General features: G+C 40.9%; 1 protein-coding gene across 1 annotated transcript in view; it reads right to left on the bottom strand.

Annotated features, from left to right (window-relative positions):
• slc8a2b (solute carrier family 8 member 2b) overlaps positions 1–25796 on the bottom strand; it is a 219777-nt gene that overhangs the window by 154040 nt on the left and 39941 nt on the right. The window contains exon 2 of the mRNA XM_030744139.1: positions 5577–5616. The gene's annotated coding sequence lies outside the window, so the exon portion shown is untranslated. The remainder of the gene's footprint in view (positions 1–5576; positions 5617–25796) is intronic.

Genomic DNA, 25796 nt, shown 5'->3' with positions numbered 1-25796 from the left:
AAATGAAGATACCCGTGCCATTAGAGGGGAGTGCAGGAGGGCTGAACGGAGGTGGAAAAAGGACAGGTTGCAGGTTCATTTTGAGATACTGAGAAAATGTTGTCGGGGTTATCAGAAAATTGTGAAAGCTGCCAGGACAAAATATTTTTCAGATATCATTGCCTCTAATTCTCAAAACCCTCATGTGCTTTTAGCCACACTGAACTCTCTCCTGAATGTACATGAGTCTGTTCATCTGGAAGCTTCCAGTGATACCTGTGATAGATTCCTTCATTTCTTTTTAGAGAAACTTGCAACCACTAGGGCCCAAATCTCACCACCTTCTCACGATCCAGCTACACTATCACCCTGTTCAGCAGTGTTTGACCACTTTGAACCCATCTCACTCTATTTTTTGGAGCATCTGGTTTTCAGCTTGAAGCCATCAGGTTCCTCTTTTGATGTTATTCCTGCATGGCTTGTTAAAGAAGTTTTTTCTGTTCTTGGTCCATTCATTTGCACCATTATAAATAGTAGTCTGACTTCCAGTGTGGTGCCAAAATATCTAAAGCATGCTGTTGTGCAGCCCTTACTGAAGAAGGCTGGCCTAGACTCGTCGGTGTTGGCAAATTTTAGGCCTGTCTCCAAGTTAACATTTCTTTCTAAAATCCTGGAGAAAGTTGTATTCACTCAAATAAAGACCTTCCCTTCCTGGATGAGCATGCAATTCTGGAAGTATTCCAGTCTGGGTTTAGATCCCATCACAGCACTGAGTCCGCTTTGTTAAGGGTTTTTAATGATATTCTCTTGGCAACTGTCTCTGGTGACTGTGTTCTGCTTGTGCTATTAGATTTAACTGCTGTGTTTGATACTGTGGACCACGAGATACTCATATCTAGGCTGGAACAGTGTGTGGGCATCACAGGTGCAGCCCTCCAGTGGTTTAGGTGCTACCTCGCCGACAGAAGTTTCTGTGTCAGTATTGATGACTGTAAGTCGGCCTCTGCTGATCTCCCCTGGGGGGTTCCACAAGGCTCCATTTTGGGGCCTCTCCTTTTCTCGTTGTACCTGTTGCCAACTGGCACTATCTTTCGGAAACATGAAATGTCTTTTCACTGCTATGCCGATGATTGCCAAGTCTATTTCCCACTGAGGCACTCCGGTGTATGCTCTATCCAGCCCCTCCTGGATTGCCTTTCAGGGGTTGGCTGTCACTGAATTTTTTAAGTTTAAATGACAAAAAGACTGAAATTATGTTGTTTAGGCCCAGTGGCACTGACAGCATCCCATGTGGTGACCTTTCTTCCCTGGCCCCATATGAGAAGGCCATTATCACAAATTTAGGTGTGAAAATGGACCCGACATTAAAGCTCGACGCTCAGGTAAATGCAGTAGTGAAATCCTGCTTTTTTTTCAGCTGCTATCAAAAAATCAAGCCTTTTCTTTCCAAAGGTAATCTTGAGACAGTGCTACATGCATTTATAACGTCTCACCTTGACTACTGTAATGCGCTTTTGTTTGGACTCAGCCAGGCCTCTATTGCTCACCTACAGCGGGTGCAAAATCCTGCTGCCCGATTTTTATCTGGGGCAAAAAAGCAGGAGCACATCACCCCAATCTTGGCTTCTCTTCACTGGGCTCCAGTTCGATTTCGAATCCAGTTTAAAATTCTTTTTGTTTTTAAATCCTTAAAGGGTCATGCCCGTTTGGATTTGTCTGAACTGCTGCTCCCTTATGCTCCATCTCGTTCCCTTAGGTCAGCAGACCAGATGCTGCAATGTGTTCCAAAGTCGCAACGCAAACACAGAGGAGATCGAGCTTTTGCAGTTACAGCTCCAAAATTATGGAACGAGTTGCCATTATATGTAAGAGAGGCTCAATCACCTGCTGTTTTTAAATCTCGCTTAAAAGGACATTTTTACTCCCTGGCCTTCGACCCAGTGTGAGACTGTGACTGTGGTGTTAAGTTAATTTTTCTGTTTTGTAGTTCCTTATTTTAAAAACTTTTTGATATTTTAAGTATTTAAATTTTTAATACTGTGCTCATTATTGGTGTGTCTTTTATATTGTTCTGTCCTATGTCTGTGCTTGTTGCTGTGATTGATGTGTCGTACAGCACTTTGGCCAGCCTTGTTGTTTTAAGGTGCTTTATAAATAAACTGGTATGGTATGGTAAGTAACTAAAAGTAAATCTCAGTATCCTGAGATGATGCTTCTAACACCACCTTTGTTGCTGGATCCTCTTGAGCGTCACGTTTCTTTTTACAGGGTTCTGTATCAAACATTCTTGCTGCTGCTTCTTAGGTTTATAGTGTACATATATTTATTAATGCCATGATTTATTAGAATTCTCTATTGCACAATCTCAGTCTTATTTTACTCTTTTTTTTTTATTAAACTTCATTTTTATTATCTTCTTCCTCTTTCAGCTGCTCCCTTTTGGGATCACCACAGTGGATCATCTGCCTCCATCTCACGCTGTCTGTCACACCGACCCTCAGGATGTCCTCCTTCACTCCATCCACGATTCTCCTCTGAGCTCTTCCTCTTTTCCATCTCAGCCTTGACTCTCTGACTTGGTCTTTATTTTTTTTCACTGTTGTATAGAAAGATTTTGCACTACCTCACATTTTTAGGCCTTCACTATGAGCTTGTCTTACTTTCATTTTTAACAATGTTGTTTTTATTTTAAATTATTACTATTTTCATTATTTATGCTACTGCTATAACACAGTAATTTCTCTCGTGGAATCAAAAAGTAAAAATTATCGATCCATCTATCTCAGACATAAACTACATGAGCGGGGGTTACCCCTCCCTACCGTTCCCCACTGAACAAACCCACCGTACCCCCACCCCCGGGGGGTGGGTGCTTTGGGGTTCTGGGGTGTGGCCTAACCCTGAAAATGACCTTTGGGGGTTGTGGCCCTAGGGCCCCACTGCCGGCCTGTGCTGGGGGAGCCAGCCTCTGGGGGCCAGGTCCCCAGGCCCTCTGGTTCTCTGGGGCTCATGCCCCTCAGCTGAGGGGGCTGCATCTGGGGCCTCCCTCTCCATTCTGCTGGAGTGGGCATGCTGCTGTATTTGGGTCGTCAATGCTCTTGGGGGGGGGGGGGGGGGGGGGGTCATGACAGAGACACAGACATGCACATTCTCTGGCTCACTCACACAAAACAAACACACAACAGCGTGTGGATAATAACACAAATGAATAAAACGCTAACAAGAGGAGCCTATAAAGAATCCATAGAGCTTATTTTAAATATGTTTGGCACAACAGTGCATTGAGATCATGATTCTGATGGTAAAAGCTGCCAAGACAGGCTTAAAAAAATGACAAACTACAAAGCAGGGAGAGACAGACACACTTGCTGTAACTCAGAGGGATTTTTGAATTTTCATCTATGTTATCTTTATGGAGTTAATGAAGTGATGATCACAGATAAATTTAATTTGCAGTTCATACACACCTCTCACACAGGGCACAAGCTTGGACACAGACACACAGAGCAGGCACATCGACAGAAAAAAGAAATGTTGCTCTGAGGTGTAATAAAATGTGAAAGTAATAAAGTATTAATGAGGATGAGATAATTCAGCTGGGTATAAAAAATAATCAATGTGTGCAACACTGGAGAAGAAATGGCCTGATGTCTTTGTTTGGCATCTCATCCTACTGGACCACTGCCCACATCATTGGAAGTGATTCCTCTGGTCTAAGCTATATTTCACATTATTGTCTGAGCTGTCCCCAATCACTGTCACCATTACATTTCAGAGATGGAGGGAAGGAAGGAGGGGGAGGACAGAGAAGTAAAATTACTTCTATAAAATGCATGAGGTTAACTACATTTCTGAAACAAGGACAACAGTTCAGCAATCAGGAAGAAAATTACAGAGAAATATGATGTGAAAGAGAGGCAGGGACAGGAGATACAAAGAGGTAAAGAAGACACGGCTGATGAAAAGGAAAAGGATGCAGTGACCCAAGAATTACATCAAAATTATGAAGAAAGAAGACATTTAATTGCATAAGAAAAATCTTGCTCCGTCATTGAAGTGGCTTTTTTTAAATGAGAGGTTAGAGAGTGATTTAAATTAGAGATGCACTCATCAATGTGCTTGTAGCTGACAACCAGTTTGTAGCTGATCAGCCATGACTGCTGTCAGCTGATTGTTCCACTCGCTGTGTAAACACCTCGGTTAATACAAACCGAGCATTTTTACGCTTCCCTGAAACAAAATGGAATATACACTGGGCCGTGATTGTTTCTGTCTTAATTATGAGTCTGATTCCACTGCAGGCCGCTTCCTTAATCTAACAGCTCTGCATTATAAACTCAGTCTGTCCTTTTTTTGTGTTGTAATCATAAAAGTAACTGTTGTTCAACATTAACTGGATTCATCTTCAGTGCAGCACTGTTAGCACGAAGCACTCAAAGAAGCTAAACAGAACTCATCTGTCTAGTATGGGGCACACATGTACAAAATGCTTTGTTCAGTAACCTGAAACATTAGAGTAAACTGTAAACTGGAGTAGTTGTGGAGAACTCAGACACAAGTGCAGCAAGAACCTGCAGAAAAGCCTACCAGCGTATTCAAGCAGGAATCCTTTCCTCCTCTCTTTTCTCTGTTCTACTTTCAGCATGTTTTACCAAACTGAGGATGTTTTCTAGATTCTATATTTACTTTTTCATGTGTGTTTTTATATTGCTGTATATTGCTCCAGCAAACATCTGCCTGAATGAAAAGGGACTGAATCCCATGATCCCGTGCTGACATAGTGTCACACTGTTTGTTCAGATTGTTGACATTTTCATGAGCTAAGCTTATAGGCAAACTGGAAAACAGCTGGCACTTTCTGCAGTCACTTTTCCTTATTGCCAGTACCGCCAACATGAGATGATGTGTAAAGGTATTCTGCTGAATTTCTGGGTATCAGACTGCAATAGACAGGAACATGAACCCCAAAGTCTTCATTTGGGAACGAAACCTCCAGAGTTGCTTTGTCAGAAGAAGAGTGAAAAGTTTGAAATGGAAGAAAAAGCAGAGAGAAAAACAGCAGAAAGGAGAAATGTGAAAAGAGGAAGAAAAAAAAAACTGGTACAAACTGTTGGTTGTTGGCAACAAGTCCCTGTTCTCTTGTTACATGCTGCTACATCACATGCAGCCTGGAGGGATGACTCGCACATATGCAGTTTTTATTTGTTCATATAAAATAAACCTACACATAATCAGAGGTTAAAGTGTCAACAGTTCTTTCATCCACGCACTCACACACACATTCACACTGACGCAGAGGGCAGACCTGAGTCTCCTGGCTTGGATAACAGCAGTGAGATGTTTAGTATTCAGAGTGAAGGAATAAAACCAGAGAGCGAGCTGGCTTCAGTAACAAAGCAGCCTCTTTGTGACTCGCTCACTGGGACTCGTGTGTGCGTGTGTGTGTGTGTGCGCGTGTGTGTGTGGTTGAATCTCTCCCCATGAAGCATTTGTTCATGCATAAAGCAACTGCTCATTAAAAGTTTGCATACTGTAGACCGCATGTGTGTGACAACACAACTTATTTACACACAAACGCACAAAGACATTTTACTTACCCAAACCAGACTCATGGGGTCGTGGAGGAGTTCAGCTGCCCTGCAACAGTTCAGAAAATGTAATTAGTAGATTTTCTGAACACAGCAAATTACACAACATACGATTTATCTTTTAATTTTGGTCATAAAAACAATATTCGCATCGGGAACACATCCATGTTCCGGACCTGATGACGCTCTAAAATCTACTTTTCAAATGAACCACTGCAAAACAAACATCTCCTCAGAAAGGCTTTCCCACTGTGCAGCATCCTACCTATACTAAAGCAGCTTCTCCTCAGCCTTAATGTCCTGAAATACTCAACCAAAGTAAACAGATCAATGAAAAGAAATTGCTTTGTTTTGCTGTTTGGCTATAAAGGATTTGTCTCCACTGCGCCTACAGAAAATCACTCAAAGAATCCGCAGCTAATACTTCCACTGAGAACAACTCCAGCAGTTTCTACTGGTTTGGCTTCAGTGCTCTTTCCTGTGGCACATGATCTCTGAAAATACATTTTTTTATCATTGACTTTAATCCTTTCGAATGTCAGCACTTCATTTACAGTATTCCAGTCTATGCAATTACATCTTCCTGACTTCTGCCTGTGTCTTGATAAATAAAACACAGTTTAAAGGACCTATCAGGGTAAATCAAATGTTAAAACAGAGAACATCCAGCCTTTAAAAGGATGGCAATACGAATGTCTCAGTGGTTTGTGGGGACCAGTGAAGCAACGGCTTGCCAAGACTTCAGCAGCTTCTTCACCAACATGTCTGCCTGCCTATCTGTCTTTCCTGAGGTAGTGATAAACATTCCTCTCTCAGGGAGAAAGGGCGTATAGATTGGATTATTGATCGGTGTGCACAAAAGGAAGAGAAAACAAAGTGTGTGTGTGTGTGTGTGTGTGTGAGAGAGACAGAGAGGGAAACAGAAAGAAGGCAACAGAGAAAGGAGTAAAAAGAGGTTTAGAAAGTGGGTAAAGCACCCACAGCCAAAGAGCCAGCTGATAAATGAAAGAAAGCTCCATAATGACAGTGAGAGGCGAGGGTTATGCCACAGAGTATTTTTTTTTTTTTTAGAGATGCATCAGGCTGTTCTCATTATGTCAAAGATGCTGGCGTTTACACACAAGGTGCCTTTCAGCGTCTGCACCCTGATGCTGCAGGCTATGGCAGGTTAGTGAGACAGGTCTGTCATTCCCAACTCAATGTCACCTCTCCTGTAGTTTGTGTGATAGCTGTCCCTCCTTGAGTCTGACTTTGGTTGAGCTTTCTTCCTGTTAAAGGGGAGTTTGTCCTCCACACCGTCACCAAGTGTTGTTCATAGGGGATTATCTGAACATCGGGATCTTCTTTTTACTATTGTAAGGGTTTTGTCTTACAGTATAAGGCACTTGCAGGAGTGTGAGGCAGAATGTAAGTGAAAAAACGAAACAAATCAGAGAGTAAAGAAAAAGAAAGCCTCCAATCTCCTAACATGAACTTTATCAGTCTCTTGGCAGTGCACCATGGGGAGACACAGAAGAGAAACACATTTTATTACACCTTGGGATGCATTGAAGTCTTTACTCACAGATTTCATCAGTTACAGGCCAGCAGTATATGATAAGATGTCTAGTTAAAGAGGTGCTATAATGCTCAATTCTAGCTAAAAGTTTTTAGTTCAGTTCATCCCTCATCATAAAAAAGTAGGTTTATATATATATATATATATATATATATATATAAAACATAGAAGCCACTGACATCTTGACAACGAAGCTTCTTACCACGCATGGGGGGTTTCACCCCTAATCCTTCACCCTGAGACTGTACATTAAGCAGAAGGAAGGAGGCCGAGGACTAGTGAGTGTCAGAACCACTATCCTGGATGAAACAACAAAGATCCATGAGTACCTCAGGCAGCAGAAACCAGAGAAAAAATAGGAGCAAGAACAGGAACCATCATGGAAGCACAGGCCTCTGCACAGCATGTACCACCAGCAGGTAGAAGAAGTGGCTGATATTGAAAAATCCTGCCAATGGCTGGATAAGGCTGGACTGAAAGACAGCTCACAGGCACAGTAACAGCAGGGTGCAAGATGCTAGAAGACAGGGTAATAAAATTATGTGGTTCAACTTTGGAAAAAAGTTTTATTAAGATAAATTTCACCACAACTACAAGCCAAACTTCTTTCTTAACTGACAACACCTGCAGAGCACATTTTTTTTTTTTTTTTTTGCTTTATTGGCAATAATGTCAGCAGCAAGGGAGCTCTTTTGAAGCCTATTAGAATACCAAATTGGCAAAAAAGTGAAAAATGCTGCTAAATGGTTACTCAGTGTGTTATGCTGCGACACCTAAGAGCCAAGTGTCAAAATGTGATGAGCTAGGAGTGAGAGAAGCTTGGTACAAAGTGAGCACTGCGAATGAAAGCCAGCAGAGTTCCTGGGACACTGGGCTGTACAAGGCTGAAGAGCATGTTACTCCCTCGGAGGAGCCAACAGAAGCAGAAATCAGCTGTGTAAAGGCTGCTGCTAACAACCTGTAAGTGACAGATTGCTCTGAAATGAAAACAAAGCTGCCCATCTGGTTGAACTGTGGGCCACTTCAGCAGTCAAAGACAAATCTGCTGCATGTTTGACCATAACATTTTGCAGTTTAATTCTAATTTATCCTTGGTAAATTTTGTGTGTCCCCATCTTTAAAAAACTACTTTCCATATTTCCAGATAAAAATTACATTTTATGTCCTCTTGTTGGATGACAGCAAACATTGTCATCTAACTGAAAGCAGCTACAGTATCTGGCTGGTTCCCACACTATGGAAACCTCACCACCTTGATGATGGACTCTGGATGGCTGCCAGACTTTCAACACTCAATTCCCGTTTCCCAAAAGTAAGTTTCCTGGCATGCAGACGATCCCAAAGACAGACAAAAGCACCTGCTAAATGACAATGTCTCAGTACTAACAGTGATTCAATTGTTGCCTGAGCCAACAGGCACACCTGAACACAAGAGCAAATAAAATGTGACATTATTATGACACTGTTCCAAAAAAAACCCAAACATTTTGGAAAGCTATTTTAAAAATGATTCATGCAGTAGGTCAGCTGCTCAAGCTCTTTACAAAAGTTCAGTGTATTTTTAGGCCTCTTGCCACCTCATGCACAAATGCAGAAGCAACAATTACGGGGTTTTCATGTGAGGCTCTCATTTGAATGCTAATGGAGCTTTTCCTTAAAGGGTACTTGAGAGCTGAAGGAAACATGAAGAGGACCAAAAAATTCAGTGTGAGTGGGACTTCTGGAAATGTGTTCCTTTTAGAGTTTGTGAAATCCTCTTGAACTCTGACCAGAGTCTGCTACTGGCTAACTGCTGCCATGTATTTATGCATGTTCTCTTTGATTTGTTCATTAGCTTTTCCTTATCAGAGCTTCATGTAGAACACATTCTGCACAGTTCCACACATCATATGGTCATCACATAAGTCTCTGAAAGTTACCAATTAGATTATTAATAGCAGTAGTAGTAAAAGTAGTAGTATTACTGTTCTTACAATAACTAAGGTTTGGGGCTAGTAACTGAAGGATTTTATGATTGTTTAGTTTGTAATGTTTGATCTTTTTTTGGGCTAAATAATTTAGCTAAAAGTCATATTGACATGGTGATATAATAAAACTATGATCTCATGAGGCTGCTTGCTGGTAATCAATGCACAGATCACTGATGATTTTAAAGTATGCTACTGTCCAAATAGAAACCAATTGATTATCTTTTTGTTATGGGCAGTGAGAATAAGCAGATGGATAGAGTAGGATGTCATGTTGTCATATGCATGTTATACCTCTGCGGTGCCACCAGCTGTGACCTGAGGCATTATGTTTTCGGGCTGTCCATCCACCTGTCTGACTCTCATCAACAAGACATCTTATGGGTATGGTCACTGTGCACTCACAAAACACCTGAACTTGTTTTTATATGCACATGAATATGAGGCAATAATTGTAGCTTCCCAATCAGCCCACGTTATTATGTCACAGTCGTCGATATGGCTACATTTACCTACAAGGTGCACTGGAGCCACTGGGTTATTATCCTGGTGAGTTGAGCTTGTCATTCCCAATTCATAATTTTTTAATATTCAAGTTTGCTGTTGCAGATAGGCATATCTGACCCCAAACCCTAACCCTCACCAAATAGTACCTACAGTAAACCTAACCAGTGGGTGAAAAATACTAAACTCTGAGTCCAATAACAAAAGCAAACCAAAGCGCACAACACAAAAACCATGCAAACCATGTCGTCCTGGCTGACAAACCAGAAGCTTATGCCACATCTTCCATTCTTCCATCCTTTTAACTTCTTATCCAATTGAGTGTGGCAGCTCTCAGCTGACATTGAGAGGTAGGGTACACCCTAAACAGAGAGACAGACAATCATTCATGCAGGTTTGAACCCGAACTCTCTTGCAGTGAGGTGACAATGCTAACCACTGCAGTACCACACCATCAAGGCATTGCTGGCAGCTGACAAAAACACAGAAAGCTCTACTATTGCAAGTGTGTTAACAGATTGATTTTGCAGCACTAGTTTGTGACATTTCCAACATGCAGCTATAAAATGGAAAATGTCAGCTCATTGCAATAAATTGCAGTAAAACCATTTTGTCATTTTGTGTCATTTAGGTCCAATTAAACCAAAACATTGTTTTTTTTTTTAATCATTTTTCAGTAGTAACACCTTTGCATTTGTGTTTTGCCCTTTAATTAACCTTTGGTGAGGTAAGAATTAACTGGCAAGGTAGAACAAAACCAAAACTTCTTAATGCTGGATGCAATCTACTCTGATGCACCGAAGAGACGGGATTTCTGAAAAGCATCATCAATATGAAATTAGACCCATAAGCAGTGAAGTGATGCACAACACACACAAATATGCTGTCCTGTTGTATAACGCAACATTGTTATGTTGTTAAAATGTGCTTTTCATTGCTAGGTTACAAGACAAAATAAGCAAATATAACCTGTTCTGTTTCTGTTTGTGTTTGTGTGTGTGTGTGTGTGTGTGTGGTAAGACAGGTACAGAAGAAACAGAAAGGAACATAGAAAAAGACATGTCAACTAGGCGCAGAGAGAAAGGTGATTTAGTGCATCTGATGTGTTTTGTGTGGTCTTGTTTTTTTTTTCTTTAGCCGTCAGCCACATGTTGTCTCCCCTGTCTTATTATGCTGCCAGCAACTACAAACACAGAAACATACCCACACCCACGCACAAACACACACAAACACACTCAGTTCTAGGACAAATAATAATAATGCCACAGAGTGCAACAGTAAACAAAAGAGGCAGGTATAAACCTATATAAGGACACTAACTGCACACATAAAACACGCACTTGCTGTCACAGGGCAGACAATATTGCTGGAACTCAGCAATAAACAATGTTGCTTCCTGGGTAATAATAGAGCAGAGTTAGCACACGCAATTACACATAAATATATAAAGACTAAGTCAATAAAGTGAAGTATAGCTGACATATTCACTAATATGAGATTTTGCTCACAGGCCAGAGTAAGCAGGCCATTCGACTCACATTGATTTGTTTCTGTTGCTCTTCAAACAAACCACCATCCTGCCCCTCTGTAACTCCATAAAATCCTAAATTTTAGGAATTTAGCTCGAGAAGAGATGGCCCCAGGATCTCCAGGATTTAGAAGTACTGAAATGTTCTTGGTCAGCAAATATCAGCTCTATTTATTTGAGTCTTAAGAAGAAAAACTGATCTCTGTCGGTCACTACATATATGGAAGATTCTGTGCACTTATATGTTGCTGTGACATAACAGTGCTATTGGTTAGTTAAGTTAGGTCAAGTGATCAGTTTGGTTTGTCCGATTGTTAGTAGTCATTGAAGAATGCTTGAAAAATGCTATCAGAGGTACCGTAGGGCTTGGTCCACTAACAGAAGCAGTTGATTTTGCTTTCGATTTATGAATTTTGGATGGATTTTTTTTTAACCATTGTAAGATCAGACAAAACTACACAGGCTTCAGATCTTCAAAAGTACGTCTCAAAGAGAAATAAGAAATAAACTAACCCAGATTCAGAGACTAAATTCATGTGTCTTCAGTCTTGGCACCCTTAAGTATCCAGCGACTCCAAGAAGGCTGGGTACTCTGAACTGTCATTTGACACATAAGCGCTAACAACAGTCAGGATCCATTACCCGGCCATAAGGCGCAGGGAAGCAACCCTCTTGTCAACCAGTGAAAACTCCAACATTGGAGCCGAAGGGATACAAGAATACCCACCCCAGCTCGCCGCCTCTCACCGAGGGCAACTCCAGACTGGAACAGAGTCCAGCCAGTTTCAATAGCCAGGGATTGGTCTGCCAAGGCCTCCGCCCTTGGCCACCACTCAACACACATTGCACCCGACCCCTACGATGCCCCTGTTGGTGGTGGGCCTACAAGAGGGTCGGGCCATTGTCTCCTCTTCGGGCTGCGCCCGGCTGGGCACCACGGTCTAATGCCTGGCCACCAGATGTTCTCCCTGAGCTCTCTCCCCGGGCCGGGCTCCAGGGTTGGGCCCCAGTAACCCTATCCTGGGATGGATAAACTGTTCCCTTGATGTGTTTTCCAAATTACAGCAGTCCAGACACTAAAATGTTGTGAGAATTATTTCAGCATGATGATCATATTTGCGTCTGCTTTACTTCCAGTTGCTGTGTTGTTCTGTGTATGTGTGAAAAAGACAAGACGAAGAGATGAAGGGCAGGTTCAACACAGAACTCTAAATTGAGGTGAATATTATCACTCTGGGACTTGGGCTCATTAGAACATATTTCTACTCTTGTCATTCAGAAACCCATTAGCACCAAGCCTATGGGTTCAGACTCATACTGCTGTTAAACCAACAGTAACGAGTAGACTGAGGCAGAGGTTTTTGGATAGATGTATACCTGATGGACAGAGAGGAGATTATAGTTTAAGGAAGACTGATGTTTTCTCCATCACAGTCATCTTAGAAGGTCCTAATTAATGGGGTCATTGGGCTACTTGCATGGGAAGCAAACTAAGCTAAATTTAAGAATAACTGCTGAGAGGTTTCTAATGTTATAACAATCTGGAGGCAAGAAGAAAGGACCCAAATTCAAAATGACAAGCAATCCCTCAAACAGCATGTGTTGATCAGAGGGCGGTCGGGAGTTCTGGAGAGTGGCTTACAAGCCACAGCAGGCACCAGACAAGAAATACTGTGATAAAAGAGGCTGATGGATGGAGAATCTTTTCCAGTTTGTAAGGATTTGAAAACATCTGTGGTGAGACAGTGGCCAGATTGCAATTTAAATGTTAAAGGATTCAAAATAAGGCAAACAAAGTACTAATTATAACTGAAAGCTAACTCCCTTATTTATAAGATTCATCACTGCAGATAGCTCCACATTTTTAACATCAGAAAGAAAAGGAAAGCAGGTATTATGGCTGAACAAGCACTGAACTTTTCCAGATATCACCTGACAGGTACAAGTCAGAACAGAAATGTCCAACATTAGCTTGTTTATAACCTGCCAGCTCATTAGAACAAACTTAACTCTGTTGGACTGCACCAAAGCACAGTTAATTATGTGACACATTCACCACTACTGGGTCAGCATCATGTGTGCTGCTGGCACGCTCTAGCAATCGGAAGCTACCTAGCCACGCTGACTATTTCTAGTAGCGCAAATGCCAACCAACATGGTAGCATGGTGGCTCAGTGGTTAGCACTGTTATGTCACAACAACCCAGTCAGGGTTCTCCTGTTTGGAGTTTGCATGTTTTCCTCATGCTTTCTCCAGCCATCATGCTAAGGCATTATTGTAAAAGATATTCTTAATCTCAAGAGTTTCACTTCCTGGTTAAGGGGTTAGGGTTAGGGTTTGGCGCTATATAAATAAAATTTAATTGAATTGAAATAAAGATGAATTGTTATTTGGAGTTTGCATGTCCTCCCCACATCTGCATGGGTTTCCTTCGGGTACTCCGGTTTCCTCCCACCGCCCAAAGACATGCAGTTAGTGGGGTTAGGTTAACTGGTCACTCTAAATTGTGCATAGGTGTGAATGTGAGTATGAATGGTTGTCTGTCTCTCTGTGTTGGCCCTGCAACAGGCTGGTGACCTGTATAGGGTGTACCCTGCCTCTTGCCCTATGGCAGCCGGGATAGGCTCCAGACCCCCCACAACCCTGAACAGGATAAGCGGAAGAGGATGGATGGATGGATGGATGGAATTGTTAAATGAATCTTGGAATGACATTGCATGAGTGTGATCTGTAGTGATTGTAGTGGCAAATCAAATTCCATCTCTCATGGAACTTGGCAAAAAAAAAAAATGTCAGGCTCAAAATGGAAACTGAGTGTAATGACCTGCAAATTGTGATATCAGGCTAATCAGCAGACTGATTTACCTGATATAGGGTTACCAGACTGATTTCTTCCTAATGTCTTAGCTGTATCCATCATTAGTGGCACTGGAATTATATCAGATATGGAGATGGTTTAAGAGAATCTAACAAAATACAATATATAAAACCAATTTCTGTTCCCAGTGTTTGCATTCAAAGGATTAGAGGCAACATCTAATCTTAACATTTGAAAGAAGAAAAGTTCAGAGACAAATTAAAAATGGCCATCCGCTTCTTCCCTTCATCAGCTGACAACTGGTGCACACATTCGGGCACGGCACGGACTGAATTACAGTTATGCTTGTTTTTGTTTTCTCCTGCTAGCTGTTCTAGATAAATTCAATCAGCTCCAACACTGTTGTCATGGATTCTCTCTGATGTTTGGTGTCCCAAATAACTCAGGAGATTGGGGGGGGGGGGGGGGGGGTACTAAGTGTATCTACAGATGAATAAAAAGCAAGTAAGCACAGAAACAAATATTCCTGATTTGCAGCAGATTGTAGTACAGTTTAAGGGGGGAAGAAAGGAGACAGAATCACACTGACACTTCAACATATGGTCTGTTGGTGTTTTACTGCTCTCTTAATGAATTTGTTAATAAAGTTATTGTATATTCCAAAATACTGACAGCAATCAGTGCAGGGCTAAGTCACACACATTTTTAATTTTTATTCTCTAGAATGATGAATCCACACATATAGCTGTCAGTAATGGCTATTTAATGGTTATTTTGTACTTGGTTATCATTGTTTCAGACCATTAAATGGGTCTGGAACTCTTTTTTTTTTTTTTTAATATTTACCTGGTTACTGTTGAAAGCAGCCATTTTTATTTAACACAACAGAACAACAAGGATGCAGTACTTAGCAGACGCAACAGATGGCAGCACAACAGCCACTCCATTAACAACCATTGAACAAATTACTGCTTCATATTTCAACACTCCCACTTAATTTTACAATGGTTCTAAGACACAAGGTAATGCTGAAATAATAAATTTAACTCAACTTGCAAAAACTAACCTATTATTCCTTCCGGTTTATAGTTTACTTCTGTCTTGCTATATCCAACAAAAAAATATTGCCCATTTTATAACAAATCCACACAGCAAGACATTCTATTACAGATTTACATCGGGACAAGTCCAATCTCTCTCCTGAGATACTCAAATTTCTGTCTTGTAAGAGGTTTTGTCAAGATATCTGCCTTCATGTCATCTGTTGGACAGTATTCCAACTTGACTACACCGTTCTGCACACACTCACGAATGTAATGATAGCGAATGTCTATGTGCTTGGTTCTTGAATGGTTCACTGGATTCTTTGCTATTGCAATAGCTCCTTGATTGTCCTCCAGAATCACTGTAGGCGTTGTGACCATACCTAGATCATTTAGTAATCTTCTCAGCCAGGTACCCTCTTGAGCTGCTTGACTGAGAGCAACATACTCAGCTTCTGCTGTTGAAAGTGCAACTGTTGCTTGTTTCTTGCTTAGCCAGCTCACTGCTCCTCCACCCAGCAGAAATATGTTGCCTGTTGTTGAATGCCGGTCATCCTGATCTCCAGCCCAGTCAGCATCAGAGAAGCCAATCAGATCTTTGTTCCCTGTACAGTCATACTTCAGAGCAAGGTTAACTGTGCCCTTTAAGTATCGAAAAATTCTCTTTACAGCAGTCAGATGTGCAGTATTTGGGTTTGCACTGAATTTTGACACTGTACTCACTGCTTGTGTTATGTCTGGTCTTGTTGTCATCGCTGCATACAGCAGACTTCCTACCATGGACTGGTAAATACTTGGATTGACAGGATTACTGACACCATCATCCTTTTTCAGCTTTACACTGATGTCAGCGGGGGTTGCAACAGTTTTTGCTTTATCCATCCCATACTTCTGAAGAATGGTTTCAATGTACTGCTTCTGATGAAGAGCGATGCAGTTTTCTTCTTTGTCTTGAACAACTGAGATGCCCAGGATATAGGACAGCTCACCCAAGTCCTTCATTTTGTAGTGCTCCTGGAGAGCTAGTTTTAACTCATCCATGCTTTCAGTTGACTCTGTAATCAACATCAGATCATCTACATAGACTGCAATGATCTCCAGCTCCTGTGATGACCTCACAAACACACAAGGATCTGAGGTGCTCTGCTTAAATCCAAGATCCTTCATGAACTGTGTGAATTCTTTATTCCAACAACGAGGAGACTGTTTTAGTCCATAGATTGATTTTTTTTAGCTTGCACACAAGGTGCTCCTGACCTGGTTTGATGTATCCCTCAGGTTGTTCCATGTATACTTCTTCCTCCAAGTGTCCATTTAGGAATGCAGTGACAACATCCATTTGATGCACATGTAGGTTATTCTGGATGGCAAAGGATAATAATGTACGAATTGAGCTAAAACGTATCACAGGTGAAAAGGTTTCATTGTAGTCAGCACCATACAGCTGTGAGTAGCCTTTGGCAACAAGTCTGCACTTGTATCGCTCCACTTCTCCATCACTTTGATGCTTGACTTTGAACACCCATCTTGACCCTACAACCACTTTGTCCTTTGGTAGTTCCACCAGATCCCAAGTTTCATTTTCTAGCAGTGACTCGTATTCCAAATCAGCCGCTTCTTGCCATTCTTTTGCATTTGGACTCTTTAATGCTTCTTTCAGTGTACCAGGTTCTGTGACAGAACACACATTAGCACAATGATCAATAGTCACCATATCTGCAAACTCATCATATCCATATCTCTTTGGTGCACTTCTGATTCTACTCCCTTTTTTAACAGTTTCATCGACAGTGATTTCATCATCAGTTGTTTCCTTTTCTTCTGTGATGATAGTCACTCCCTTTTCTGGACAGGAAGCATCCACCTCATTTTTCCAGTCAAATTCTGTCTCACTAAAGATGACATCTTTTCGAATCAGGATTCTTCTCTTCTCTTCATCGAACAAACGATAACCTTTTGCGTTGCTTGCATAGCCCACAAATCTGAGCTTTACTGCTTTCTTGTCTAGTTTTCGCCTTTCAGCATCTGGGACATGTGCATAAGCAACACAACCAAACACTCTCACATGACTGATGTCAGGTTTTTTGCCAGACCATCGTTGGTAAGGTGTCTCTTGCTTCAGAACAGATGTGGGCAACCTGTTTTGTATGTAGGCTGCTGTTGCTACTGCTTCAGCCCAGTACATATTTGGTAGCTTAGCATGCAATAACATGCTTCTAGCTGCTTCAATCAATGTTCTGTTTTTCCTTTCTGCAACTCCATTTTGTTGAGGCGTATGAGGTACAGACATTTCATGGTGGATACCTTGAGCCTTCAGATAGTCTTGAAACTCCCTTGAAATGTACTCCCCACCATTATCTGATCTTAGTCTTGCAACTTTGTGTCCACACTCATTGGAGTATGTTTTCTCAAATTCCTTGAATTTGCTTAAGACTTCACTTTTTTGTTTCATGAAGTAAACCTTACAGCAGCGAGAGAAGTCATCAATGAATGTTACAAAGTATTTTGATCCACCTATTGACTCAGTCTGCATGGGTCCACAGACATCACTATGGATCAGTTGCAGCTTACGTTTGGAACGGATTTCTCCCACTGTCTTACATGACTGTCTCGTCAGCTTGCCCTCCACACATGCTTCGCAGAAGGGAAGCTCTTTGTCTGCAGAGAATTTCACTCCATTTACCAGACCTTCTAGTTCCTTTAGCTTGGTAGTGTGACCCAAGCGCTGATGCCACAGATTAGCTGTCACTGATGCACTTGATGCACTATAACAGATAGGTGAAGCTCCTTCAACATCTAACTGATACAGTCCATCAGCTCTTTGTGTTCCCATTCCTCGAAGAATTCCATCCTTGTCACGTATGTAGCAACGAGATCCTTTGAACTGCACTGTATTTCTTTTTCTTGTAGCAGCTCCCACTGAAAAGAGATTTCCAGACAACTTTGGAACGTACAACACATCATACATAGTGGCAGGTTTAGCATCACTGACTTTGAAGATCATGTTCAATTTAACAATGCCAAAACCTTTGGCTTCAACAACTCTGCCATCACCCAGTTTTACAGACTGTGGGTTTGAGAACTGCTGGTAATCTTGAAGAATTTCTTTATCACACGTCATGTGTTTTGATGCTCCAGAATCGATCAACCACTCAATTTGTCTTGGTCCTTCAGTAAGATTCGCATTTTTAGCAACGAATGCACTTTCAGAGGAGTCTTCTGCATTTTCACAGATCACATTTTTGGCTTTGTGGTTTTTGATTCGTTTTTTCCAGCTTGGACAGTTACGCTTTATGTGTCCTTCTTTTCCACACTTGTAACATCTCCATGAACTTTGTCTTTCAGCTCCCACTACTTTTGAATCAATCTGCATTCCTCTGTGAACTTGTGTTGACATGGCTGATGCACCACCTGATGTAGCAGCACCGTAGTCATCAACATTAGCTCTCTTTTGCTCTTCGTTTATTAAAGCTTGCTGAACAAACTGCAGTGTCAAATTGTCTATCTTTGTCTCCAGAGCTGTAACAATTGTAGCGTAGCTTGGTGGTAAGCTACCCAGGAGTGTTACGATCTGATCTTCTTCTTCAATTACAGCACCTATTGCCTTTAGCTGATCAGTCAGTTCCTTCATTCGTTTAAATGATCATTTAAGCTTCCTTTTCTTTCATTTCACATCTGAAATATTTCTTCTTTAGAAACAGTTTATTTGCTAAAGTGTCTCTCTCAAAATGTCCTTTTAGCGTGTCCCAAGCCTCTTTTGGTGTTTGGCAACTTGTTATCAAATACAGTTGTGGTGTACTCACATTCAGCACTAACAAGGAAAATGCCCTTTCTCTCCGTCTCTCAAACTCTGCCGTAGCTTGTGCGTTAGCATCCGCAGTTAGCATATCCGTCTCAGTTAGCATACCCCATAGTCCTTTAGCTTTCAGCAAATGCTCCATCTGAAACTTCCATGTTGCCCAGTTCTCTGGTCCGCTCAGCTTGTCAATAAACGTCTTATCATCCATTGTGAATTCCACAACTCCGTTTATCTGACTCAGCAACTAAGTTTACAGAGCTTTTTTAGCGACGCTCTGGGCCCATAACCTGTTGAAAGCAGCCATTTTTATTTAACACAACAGAACAACAAGGATGCAGTACTTAGCAGACGCAACAGATGGCAGCACAACAGCCACTCCATTAACAACCATTGAACAAATTACTGCTTCATATTTCAACAGTTACTACTCTCTGATTGGCCACCCAGGACCTGTTGATTTAATTTCAATTTCAAATGAATTTGAATAGAAATATCCCCGGGCTATGTATGATTGTGTGTCACTGGAACATTGGAGGGTAAATGAGAGGAGAAAGAACAGATAGCTCTATCATGTGAAAAGTACATTTATCATGCTGATAGCAGGCACTTCATCACACAGCTAAGCACATTTAACGGCTCACTCAGGAACATCTTGACTCTAATATGCTTACATAAGCAGACACTCAAGGTGCCACCACAATATGGTACTTCTTGACTGATTATTTTCTCATTTGTCTTTTTCACCTTCTCTTTGTGTTTGATTCCATGTTCATCTTACACGACATTCTTTTCTCTGTTTCTAGTAGGAACCACAACTTTAATTTCATCAGCACTGTAAGCTGCATTTGAGGTGTGATCATCAAGGTGTCAGTGCATAAAAATAATACATAAAAACAAAAACCAATTTAACTCTGGCAGGTCTCACCTTCAAGGTACTCTTCCCATATACCTCTGGGTAGCTGGGTAGTAGTTTTTAGATTGCACCACTAAACTCCATGTCTGTTCACTTGTATTTTCCTATCTGTGAAGCACACAGGATAGACTGACAAGAAGCAAGCTTGTCTTTTCTGCTGTCGTTGCCTCACGTCACAAACAAGAACATGTGTTTGATAAGGTTTTAATGCTCTCCTGGTTAGTTTAAAGCTTTGTGTTTATTGACTGAATGTCTCCAGAATCAGTGCTGAAACATTCAGGTCATGGACTGACTGACTGAGAATTGATTTTACAACAAGGAAGGTGTGTGTGTGTGTGTGTGTCTGTTAGTGCAATTATGCATTTTAATTAGTGATGGGTGATTAAGCATTTATCATATAATGTGTTTGTGTTTTAACCACTGTACATTTCAATTCAATTTCAATTCAAAGGACAAAGAAAACACTTGTTTATTTAAAGGTAATGCTGTTATTCAGTCTGAGTGATATACTGCCCACACAGTTCAGTATGTTAAAAGTACACACAGCATACACAGGAGAATCAGACTGTGAGGTAAATATGCTTCTTTGCAACGTGAGAAACGGTGCCTGCAAAAGTACTCTGGGAACCTTTCATGTGGGTGTTTAATTTTGTTTTAATGTCTTCATGTGAATCTCATGAAAAACTGTATCGCTGTGCACGCAACATGGAGCTAGCCTCAGAGTGAAGGAATTGATTTAGGTTGCAACTGATCGCTGCAGCATGTTGCAATTGGAAAAAGAGGTAAGGAAAAAAAAAAATCAGCCTCAAGTGGAACCCACAAAAACATTTTCATATATGCAATCACTGTCCAAAACAAAGCAATCATTTATGAAAATGATAGATGTGATTTTGAAATGGAAGTTTTAAATTATTGAACTCAACTGACAATGCTGAACCAGCTCAATAACCATCATTAGTCTCTGGGTCCCTCCAGGCTTTCACCTGTTACCGGGTAGAGGATGCAAATTGCCAGGAATGCAGTAATAAAAACAATTGTAACGTAAGGATTGTCAAGCATCATGAGGCATGCCAAAATAAAATCCAGGAACAAAACACACGTTAAAGAAAAACAGACAGGTGGATATAGTGAGATAGATGATTTTAAACATGATTTAAACAAAATGTAATACATTTTGTTTAAATCATTTTCTAAACTGAGGCAAAAATAAATAAATAAGGAACTCTGGGGAAATGTCAGGCAATATTAGAGGAAGAGAGGAGAAGGAGAGAGTGATAAAACACCACAGCTATCAAAATTAACTAAATGAAATTTGTTGCGCACTGGAGTAAAAGAGATACCAACACAATAAACTGTGAGAGAAAGAGATTCATTCTGAAGGGCGGAAACACTGGGGAGTCGCCCTTTTATGGGCGCTGAGTCAAAGAGCAGGAGTACGGGTGCCAGGTTAGTAAATAAAAGTAAGAAAATTTTTATTTCTACAGCACATTTCAAGATAAACATCCCAAAATGCTTTGCAACAAAATAGCAGAGCATAACAGAAAGATGTCTGAAAGGATGAGTTTTTAGCTGCGATCACCAAATCCACAGCTCTCAAGCTCAGCGGGAGAGAGATCCGGAGTTGGGAGGCCTCTTTTGCAAAAGCTCTGTCTCTTTTAGTTTTCAGCCTCATATGATGAACAGCCAGTAGGCCCTGATCACAGGACCCCAGGGACCCAATGGGAATGTATGGATGTAAAAGTCCACTGATGGAAGCTGATGCTTGTCCATGAAGAGATCTAAAAGTCAAAACCAGAACCTTAAAATGGGGAGCCAGTGCAGCTCGAGCAGAAATGGTGTGAAATGAGAGTACTTGGAAGACTTAGAAGCCTCACAGCAGCGTTCTGAACAACCTGCAGATGTTCCAAGAGATAAGTGAACAATGAGTTACAGTATTCCAAATGTGATGAAATAAAATCATAAATAACAATCTCCATTTCAGAGTGTGACACAGTGGGTCCTAACTTGGCAAGATTTCTCAAGTGATAAAAACAAGAGTGAACCAGAGATTTGACATGAACCTCCAGAGTGAGGGCAAATCAAAAATTACCCCAAGGTTTCTAAAAGAAGATTTAGCAAATGTGGCAAGGGGACCAAGCGTTTTCATCATCAAACCTGTCAGGGGTACAAACAAGGACTTCAGTTTTTCTTCAGTAAGTTGTCACCCATCCAACTTCTGCTAGAGTCTAAGCACCTATTACGGATCTGTAGCTTAGAAACATGGGGCCTCATACAGAAATATATATAACTGAATGTCATCTGCACAACAGTGATAAAACATGTCCTTAAAGGTGCTCAAAATGTGCTGTAGAGGGAGCAAACAATAAGGGCCCCAAAACAGAACCTTGTGGGACACCATAGGTAGAAGTGGAAGAGGATCTGTACTAAGCAATAGCCACAGAAAAGCCTTGTTCAGATAGATATGATCCAAACCACTCCAAAGCAGACCCAGACAATTAATAGCTGACCTAATGTTAAAAATGAATGAAATTCAGTGGCACCTGAAGAATAAATGAAATACAGTTAAAAAAAAAAAACTTCACTGTATCACAGATTTTTAAAAAAATATATATTACTAACTCTGTTTCGCAGAGTTTTCTATATATTGCGGGATTTTGCGGTATATAGGTATTTCTGTAACACCCCATAATCACGTTCATCACTTGGACAAAGAGATATGTTATTCCTACACCTTTAGCGGAAATGGAAGTTACAGCCGACAGTGAAGATGCTGCAGCACCTTCATCGCCATCAGTACTGCACAGCTACATAATTCATCATCTTCATCATTCAAATTATTGTAAGAGAGTGGGATAAGTTTATACAAGTGTGGGAAGGATTTACAAAGCCTTAAAAATATATATAAATAATAAAATAAATATATAATAAATACAGTGCCGCTACTTTGCAGATTTTCACCTTTCTCAGGTTTCCCTGGAACCCCTGAGATAGGTGAGGGATCACTGTATATAGGAAAATATACTTTTATTTAAACACATGTTTTTCAGCTTTTTCCACTCAAACACCTTTCACCACCTTCCTTACTTCTTCCCTTCACACTCATGGTGTGTGTGTGTGTGTGCGTGTGTGTGTGTGTGTGTGTGTGTGTTGGGTGGATTGGGGTGGGGTGCAGGGTCAGGCAGGTTAGTATAATCCAGGTGGTTTCTCAGCTGGTGTTGTGTTCATCAGGATGTTGTAGCTCCATGCTCCACTCACCCTCACACTTACAGGTCACTGCACCCACACATCCACGCAGAAAAACACCCACACATCTCTGGCAGGAAACACACACTTGTGAAAAGTCCTTCCTCAGCTGTTTTTTCATGAATTCAAAGTTCCCACATGTAATCAGCATTTTTGCCTCAAAGCCTTTAATATTATGTGGGATATTTCTATATACAATTAGCAGCTGAATTTACATTTTTTTTAGAATGTTTAATGAAGAAACAAGAGCAAAATACAAAAACCTTCGTCAGAGCTGCAGGGATCCCTGAATATTATTTTCATTTCTCACTGGTTACTAAAGTACTTACTTATTTTGAAGATAAAGTAATTGCTGTATGAATAATACACCAGTTTACCCTCCTGCCCTCCTTGTTTGTTTTTCCCACAGTGTGCATGCAGGCACGAGAGACTTTCAGGTTGCAGTTGTAACCACTGGCTCCTTCTCCTTCTCTCTGCATTGTGCTGAGTAATAAAAGAGTGGGCTGTTTATTCACTGACAGGAGTTGGGATAAAACAATGTATTCCAGTTAATGATGGTTCGACCTACACAAACCAAACACACACAGACACTGTCTTTTTCCTTTGTGTTTTCACTTCTTTGTTAAAGGGGACCTCTCCTCAGATGAAAGTACATAGGTATGAACTTCATATCTTGACACTTCATGCAAACACACACAGTACGACTTCTACTCTGTATGTGGCCATACATGCAATGCAGCTGAGAGATGTCCTTCCCGGCCACTATATTCAAATAAGGCGAGGCAACATGGCAGCTTACATAAACTGGTGCCCAGAGGTGGCAAAAGTACTGACATTCTGTACTTAAGTAGAAGTACAAGTACTTATGTTAAAAAATACTTTAGTAAAAGTCGAAGTACTGGTTCAACTTCTCTACTTAAGTAAAAGTAAAAAAGTACAGGCTCTGAAATGTACTCAAAGTAAGAAAGTAAAAGTAGTTCTTTGGAGGATGTTTCTACCTGCTATTTTTGTGTAAAACTAACCGAACCTCATTATATATTATTGTAATAATATAAAATAATATATACTGAGAATACAAACATTATTCCAATCTAAATTTTAATCCTAATGAATGCACTCAGCTTGAAACTGTTATGTAGGACACAAACTGTGAAAGGGAATTTAAACACAGCTCTGTTCTCTGTGTCCTCCATAGTAGAGGGTGACTGTGCCTCCACCTAAACACAAACATGAGGATACTCAGGGGTTACAGTGGGATTCAGAAGGTGGAGGAACCCTAAGATCAGCTGTAGTGGCTCTGCATGGGGAGAAGAATCACAACTTTCTATTGTGAGCTGCAGTAAATGATGTTGGTGTGCAGGCTGTGATCAGCTGACCTGCTGCTGCTGCTCTGAGGTTTACTGCTCTGTGTGGATGAAGTGAACTCACAAAGATGTAACCCAGTATTTCACAGCTATCTGAGCTGATCTCCATCCCCTACACTGACAGCATACAGGCTGTAGAAATGTTGGATTCAGTGAATGAATCTCAGCATCAGCAGCTTTGATTCAAACTCATCTCTGCTGCACTGATGTAACCTGTAACTCTGACCATGAACACAAACACTGTGCTCCAGTCCAACACAGAGCTTTACTGTAAATACAGTACAACAAGCTAACCTAAACTGCAGTATTTTCATAAAATCTTTGAATTACACAACGTCAGCATACTTCAGTTTATTTTCCAGTCCTAACCTTTAAATCTAGCCTCTCTTCTTCCTCTCCTGTCCTCTTTCTCCATCTCTGAGTGAACTTCTCTCTCTTTGCTCTCCCTGAAATGCAGCAGCTCTTCTTTTAGCTAGCAGACACACTGTGTAACAAACTGCACACACTTTGTGTGTTTGCTGATATTTGTTGAGCATTTAAAAACGTTGCATTTACCTGCCACACGTTACTCCCTTCATGCTCGCTCCTCTTCAGTAGCGCTAGCTAAGCTGTTTATGTGCCGCAGCGCAACTTACGGACTCGGTCCGGCCCGATTATAGCGCTATAAATGATACATTAATTATATGGGTTTGCGTATTTAATCCCTTTGTACGAGATAAGCCCCGATGATGGAGGATACGCCAGTACGATTGTCTCTTATGCCTTGTTATTCCTCCGTTTACGCTCAGATCGTTTGATGTTTGACGGCGCACTGACCGGAAATGCAAACTTCTCTCTGACGTGTTAAAAAGTAACGAGTCTGTTTGAAAATGTAAGAAGTAGAAAGTACAGATACTTGTGTAAAAATGTAGGGAGTAAAAGTAAAAAGTAGTCAGAAAAATATATACTTAAGTAAAGTACAGATACCTGAAAAATCTACTTAAGTACAGTAACGAAGTATTTGTACTTCGTTACTTCCCACCTCTGCTGGTGCCTGATATTATCTATTTTTAATGGATTAATTATAAGTTTATGAGAATGTACCAGTTTGTTGGAAGACATAATTACACACTAATCTATGTATATTTATGAGTACAATCTCGTTTTCTTCTGTAAAATAACCTTAAAAAATTACTGCTGAGGTAATTTTAAGTCTTAATCAACTCTTCAGAGATACTGTTGCTTGTTAGTACTGCTCATAAGACCACCAGCGTGAGCGTTACATCACCTACAAAGCCCCCCACAGGGTTTATGAATCACTGCCATAAATAAATCAGTATGAAATCTAACTTGCATGCTTTTACCTCGGGCTATGCTGACTCAGCTGGGGTTAACTGTCACACTTCTGACTGGCATGCCTGTTAAGAGCTGAGTAATTCATATCAGCTCATTCATGCCCTCCTAATGTGGTGCCAATGAAGGGAGACAATACATCATCAGGCTGGGTTACAAC

This window comes from Archocentrus centrarchus, chromosome 13 (genome assembly GCF_007364275.1).
Source record: "Archocentrus centrarchus isolate MPI-CPG fArcCen1 chromosome 13, fArcCen1, whole genome shotgun sequence".
Lineage (NCBI taxonomy): Eukaryota > Metazoa > Chordata > Actinopteri > Cichliformes > Cichlidae > Archocentrus > Archocentrus centrarchus.
Note: the sequence above shows the minus strand (reverse complement) of the source record. Positions and strands in the feature narration are given on the sequence as shown.